Source organism: Schistocerca gregaria, chromosome 1 (assembly GCF_023897955.1).
Source record: "Schistocerca gregaria isolate iqSchGreg1 chromosome 1, iqSchGreg1.2, whole genome shotgun sequence".
NCBI lineage: Eukaryota > Metazoa > Arthropoda > Insecta > Orthoptera > Acrididae > Schistocerca > Schistocerca gregaria.
The window spans coordinates 196,104,584-196,111,478 of record NC_064920.1 but is presented as its reverse complement, the minus strand read 5'-3'; positions in this window follow the sequence as shown (position 1 = coordinate 196,111,478).

Sequence of the window (6,895 nt, the reverse complement as noted above, 5' to 3'; positions counted from 1 at the left end):
GGTATTTCGCCTGTCTCATACATCTTGCTCACCAGCTGGTAGAGTTTTGTCATGACTGGCTCTTCCAAGGCCGTCAGTAGTTCTAATGGAATGTTGTCTACTCCGGGGGCCTTGTTTCGACTCAGGTCTTTCAGTGCTCTGTCAAACTCTTCACGCAGTATCGTATCTCCCATTTCGTCTTCATCTACATCCTCTTCCATTTCCATAATATTGTCCTCAAGTACATCGCCCTTGTATAAACCTTCTATATACTCCTTCCACCTTTCTGCCTTCCCTTCTTTGCTTAGAACTGGGCTGCCATCTGAGCTCTTGATATTCATACACGTGGTTCTCTTCTCTCCAAAGGTCTCTTTAATTTTCCTGTAGGCAGAATCTATCTTACCCCTAGTGAGATAAGCTTCTACATCCTTACATTTGTCCTCTAGCCATCCCTGTTTAGCCATTTTGCACTTCCTGTCGATCTCATTTTTGAGACGTTTGTATTCCTTTTTGCCTGCTTCATTTACTGCATTTTTATATTTTCTCCTTTCATCAATTAAATTCAATATTTCTTCTGTTACCCAAGGATTTCTAGCAGCCCTCGTCTTTGTACCTACTTTATCCTCTGCTGCCTTCACTACTACATCCCACAGAGCTACCCATTCTTCTTCTACTGTACTTCTTTCCCCTATTCCTGTCAATTGTTCCCTTATGCTCTCTCTGAAACTCTGTACAACCTCTGGTTCTTTCAGTTTATCCAGGTCCCATCTCCTTAATTTCCGACATTTTTGCAGTTTCTTCAGTTTTAATCTACAGGTCATAACCAATAGATTGTGGTCAGAGTCCACATCTGCCCCTGGAAATGTCTTACAACTTAAAACCTGGTTCCTAAATCTCTGTCTTACCATTATATAATCTATCTGATACCTTTTAGTATCTCCAGGGTTCTTCCACGTATACAACCTTCTTTCATGATTCTTAAACCAAGTGTTAGCTATGATTAAGTTGTGCTCTGTGCAAAATTCTACTAGGCGGCTTCCTCTTTCATTTCTTAGCCCCAATCCATATTCACCTACTATGTTTCCTTCTCTCCCTTTTCCTACACTCGAATTCCAGTCACCCATTACTATTAAATTTTCGTCTCCCTTCACTATCTGAATAATTTCTTTTATTTCATCGTACATTTCTTCAATTTCTTCATCATCTGCAGAGCTAGTTGGCATATAAACTTGTACTACTGTAGTAGGTGTGGGCTTCGTATCTATCTTGGCCACAATAATGCGTTCAATATGCTGTTTGTAGTAGCTTACCCGCATTCCTATTTTCCTATTCATTATTAAACCTACCCCTGCATTACCCCTATTTGATTTTGTGTTTATAACCCTGTAGTCACCTGACCAGAAGTCTTGTTCCTCCTGCCACCGAACTTCACTAATTCCCACTATATCTAACTTTAACCTATCCATTTCCCTTTTTAAATGTTCTAACCTACCTGCCCGATTAAGGGATCTGACATTCCACGCTCCGATCCGTAGAACGCCAGTTTTCTTTCTGCTGATAACGACATCCTCCTGAGTAGTCCCCTCCCGGAGATCCGAATGTGGGACTATTTTACCTCCGGAATATTTTACCCAAGAGGATGCCATTATCATTTAATCATACAGTAAAGCTGCATGTCCTCGGGAAAAATTACGGCTGTAGTTTCCCCTTGCTTTCAGCCGTTCGCAGTACCAGCACAGCAAGGCCGTTTTGGTTAATGTTGCAAGGCCAGATCAGTCAATCATCCAGACTGTTGCCCCTGCAACTACTGAAAAGGCTGCTGCCCCTCTTCAGGAACCACACGTTTGTCTGGCCTCTCAACAGATACCCCTCCGTTGTGGTTGCACCTACGGTACGGCCATCTGTATCGCTGAGGCACGCAAGCCTCCCCACCAACGGCAAGGTCCATGGTTCATGGGGGCATATAAGCATACTTCTCTAAAATGACAGTATAGAAAAAAGTGATTTACAATCACCAACCAAACGTATATGATAAGAAAATCTACGAGAAATTGTTATGACACACTCTGATGAATGTCTCGTCTCATCTCTCAGCCGTGTGTGTGCGTTTGTGTGTGTGTGTGTGTGTGTGTGTGTGTGTGTGTGTGTGTGTGTGTGTGTGTGTGTGTCTGTAAACTTAGCTGAGCCTAAAATGGCTTCAGAATTAAATAACGAAAATAATTTCTTTTAGCTATCAGTAGATGTGATCTATTTAACACACTGGTAGTGTTCAACAAGCACTATACAGTGCTTGATTTCACTTTAGGTCTGTGAACAACTCTGGTATCATTCAAACGGCAAGCACGTGCTAACCAACACAGCGGTTCCAGTCTTACCTGGAAAACAGAGTGCAAAAGCAGAGATAGTTCACACATCTGCCATTCATAAATTTCAAGTAAAAGAACTGTCAGAAAAGGAACATACAAACAGAGTTGTTCCTGAGGATTGTATATTGGTTCAAATTCGGCTCAAATTCTGTTCTTAATACAGGTCTATGACCTTCCAGACAGTATAAGATATAAAGAAAAAGTTGACTCTTCTGATGAAAACAACATCACACTTAAAGATAAAACGCCGGAACTCCTATTCGAAAAATCAAATGAAACTATCAAGGATGTTTAAGATTCGGTGGTATGTAACTGTATGCACTTCAGCATGTTGTTGTTGTTGTGGTCGTCAGTCCTGAGAGGGGTTTGATGCAGCTCTCCATGCTACTCTATCCTGTGCAAGCTTCTTCATCTCCCAGTACCTACTGCAACCTCCATCCTTCTGAATCTGCTTAGTGTATTCATCTCTTGGTCTCCCTCTACGATTTTTAGCCTCCACACTGCCCTCCAATGCTGAATTGGTGATCCCTTGATACCACAGAACATGTCCTACCAACCCATCCCTTTTTCTGGTCAAGTTGTGCCACAAACTTCTCTTCTCCACAATCCTATTCAATTCTTCCTCATTAGTTATGTGATCTACCCATCTAAACTTCAGCATTCTTCTGTAACACCACATTTCGAAAGCTTCTATTCTCTTCTTGTCCAAACTATATATTGTCCATGTTTCACTTCCATACATGGCTACACTCCATACAAATACTTTCAGAAATGACTTCCTGACACTTAAATCTATTCTCGATGTTAACAAATTTCTCTTCTTCAGAAATGCTTTCCTTCCCATTGCCAGTCTACATTTTATATCCTCTCTACTTCGAACATCATCAGTTATTTTGCTCCCCAAATAGCAAAACTCCTTTACTACTTTAAGTGTCTCATTTCCTAATCTAATACCCTCAACATCACCCGACTTAATTCGACTACATTCCATTATCCTCGTTTTGCTTTTGTTGATGTTCATCTTATATCCTCCTTTCAAGACACTATCCATTCCGTTCAACTGCTCTTCCAAGTCCTTCGCTGTCTTTGACATAATTACAATGTCATCGGCGAACCTCAAAGTTTTTATTTCTACTCCATGGATTTTAATACCTACACCGAACTTTTCTTTTGTTTCCTTCACTGCTTGCTTATAACTGCCATCTGGTTTCTGTACAAATTGTAAATATCCTTCCGTTCCCTGTATTTTACCCCTGACACCTTCAGAGTTTGAAAGAGAGTATTCCAATCAACACTGTTAAAAGCTATCTCTATGTCTACAAATGCTAGAAACGTAGGTTTACCTTTCCTTAATCTTTCTTCTACGATAAGTCGTAAGGTCAGTATTGCCTCACGTGTTCCAACATTTCGACGGAATCCAAACTGATCTTCCCCGAGGTGGGCTTCTACTAGTTTTTCCATTCGTCTGTAAAGAATTCGTGTTAGTATTTTGCAGCAGTGGCTTATTAAACTGATTTTCACATCTGTCAACACCTGTTTTCTTTGGGATTGGAATTATTGTATTCTTCTTGAAGTCTGCGGGTATTTCGCCTGTTTCATACATCTTGTTCACCAGATGGTAGAGTTTTGTCAGGACTGCCTCTCCCAAGGCAGTCAGTGGTTCCAATGGAACGTTGTCTACTCCGGGGGCCTTGTTTCGACTCAGGTCTTTCAGTGCTCTGTCAAACTCTTCACACAGTATCATATCTCCCATTTCATCTTCATCCACATCCTCTTCCATTTCCATAATATTGTCCTCAAGTACATCGCCCTTGTATAGACCCTCTATATACTCCTTCCGCCTTTCTGCTTTCCCTTCTTTGTTTAGAACTGGGTTTCCATCTGAGCTCTTGATGTTCATACAAGTGGTTCTCTTTTCACCAAAGGTCTCTCTAATTTTCCTGTAGGCAGTATCTATCTTACCCCTAGTGAGATAAGCCTCTACATCCTTACATTTGTCCTTTAGCCATCCCTGCTTAGCCATTTTGCACTCCCTGTCGATCTCATTTTTGAGACGTTTGTATTCCTTTTTGCCTGCTTCATTTACTGCATTTTTATCTTTTCTCCTTTCATCAATTAAATTCAATATTTCTTCTGTTACCCAAGGATTTCTACTAGCCCTCGTCTTTTTACCTACTTGATTTTCTGCTGCCTTCACTACTTCATCCCTCAAAGCTACCCATTCTTCTTCTACTGTATTTGTTTCCCCCATTCCTGTCAATTGTTCCCTTACGCTCTCTCTGAAACTCTGTACAACCACTGGTTCTTTCAGTTTATCCAGGTCATATCTCCGTAAGTTCCCTCCTTTCTGCAGTTTCTTCAGTTTTAATCTGCAGGTCATAACCAATAGATTGTGGTCAGAGTCCACATCTGCCCCTGGAAATGTCTTACAATTTAAAACCTGTTCCTAAATATCTGTCTTACCATTATATAATCTATCTGATACTTTTTAGTATCTCCAGGGTTCTTCCATGTATACAACCTTCTTTCATGATTCTTAAACCAAGTATTAGCTATGATTAAGTTGTGCTCTGTGCAAAATTGTACCAGGCGGGTTCCTCTTTCATTTCTTAGCCCCAATCCATATTCACCTACTATGTTTCCTTCTCTCCCTTTTCCTACACTCGAATTCCAGTCACCCATTACTATTAAATTTTCGTCTCCCTTCACTATCTGAATAATTTCTTTTATTTCATCGTACATTTCTTCAATTTCTTCATCATCTGCAGAGCTATTTGGCATATAAACTTGTACTACTGTAGTAGGTGTGGGCTTCGTATCTATCTTGGCCACAATAATGCGTTCACTATGCTGTTTGTAGTAGCTTACCCGCATTCCTATTTTCCTATTCATTATTAAACCTACTCCTGCATTACCTCTATTTGATTTTGTGTTTATAACCCTGTAGTCACCTGACCAGAAGTCTTGTTCCTCCTGCCACCGAACTTCACTAATTCCCACTATATCTAACTTTAACCTATCCATTTCCCTTTTTAAATGTTCTAACCTCCCTCCCGATTAAGGGATCTGACATTCCACGCTCCGATCCGTAGAACGACAGTTTTCTTTCTCCTGATAACGACATCCTCTTGAGTAGTTCCCGCCCGGAGATCCGAATGTGGGACTATTTTACCTCCGGAATATTTTAGCCAAGAGGACGCCATCATCATTTTATCATACAGTAATGCTGCATGCCCTCGGTAAAAATTACGGCTGTGGTTTCCCCTTGCTTTCAGTCGTTCGCAGTACCATCACAGCAAGGCCATCTTGGTTATTGTTACAAGGCCAGATCAGTCAATCATCCAGACTGTTGCCTCTGCAACAACTGAAAAAGCTGCTGCCCCTCTTCAGCTTCAGGAACCACACGATTGTCTGGCCTCTCAACAGATACGCCTCCGTTGTGGTTGCACCTACGGTACGCACGCAAGCCTCCCCACCAACGGGAAGGTCCATGGTTCATGGGGGGAGGCACTTCAGCATAATGAGGGAAAACAACTGTGTTACATTAAGCATAGATGATAAACCTGTGGATTGTATAGCAAATATGTGGTTTTGAGGACTGAATATTGTTTGTCAGTTAACATGAAATGAATACACAAAGATACTGGCTGAAAGCTTGTCAAGATCATGTTATGCTCATAGAGTTCTGTCATCGGTTTGTAACAGCCAGTGTGTTGTGGTAACATGTTACTTCGTCAAGAACACACAGCCGTTATTGTTCTGATGGCTACACATGGTGACAAACAAACTTGACCGATTTCTTATAGTTTCATATTTCACATTTTTAATATTGGCTAGTTATACTTCGTAACGAGAATGTATACAGGCTACACTTCTTGGTAACCTTGGAGTGTTTTCTAATTCCTTTACCTACTTCGTTTTCCCCAGAGATTAATAAAGCCAACGGCGTGTCGAAACTTGGTTCATTAAAGAGCATGGTAAGTTGTCATTATTTCTATTCGACTATTTCTGCAATGTCTTAAAACTGTTCGTCTTCATTGACCTAATAGGTATTTTAATTTCTTACGTACGCGTCCAAGGGACAAAACATGGACACAGGTTTTAGACTGCAGAAAAAGACTATAAGAATAATAATGAGAAGTATTAGTCAGACCCATTGTAAATATCTGTTTAAAATAGGGTATACTCACTGCATCTAGGGAGTACATACAGGGTGTTACAAAAAGGTACGGCCAAACTTTCAGGAAACATTCCTCACACACAAATAAAGAAAAGTTGTTACGTGGACATGCGTCCGGAAGCGCTTAATGTCAATGTTACAGCTCATTTTATTTTCGTCAGTATGTTCTTCCACCTACGCTCAATGGAGCACGTTATCATGATTTCATACGGGATACTCTACCTGTGCTGCTAGAACATGTGCCTTTACAAGTACGACGCAACACGTGGTTCATGCACTATGGAGCTCCTGCACATTTCAGTCGAAGTGTTCGTACGCTTCTCAACAACAGATTCGGTGACCGATGGATTGATAGAGGCGGACCAATTCC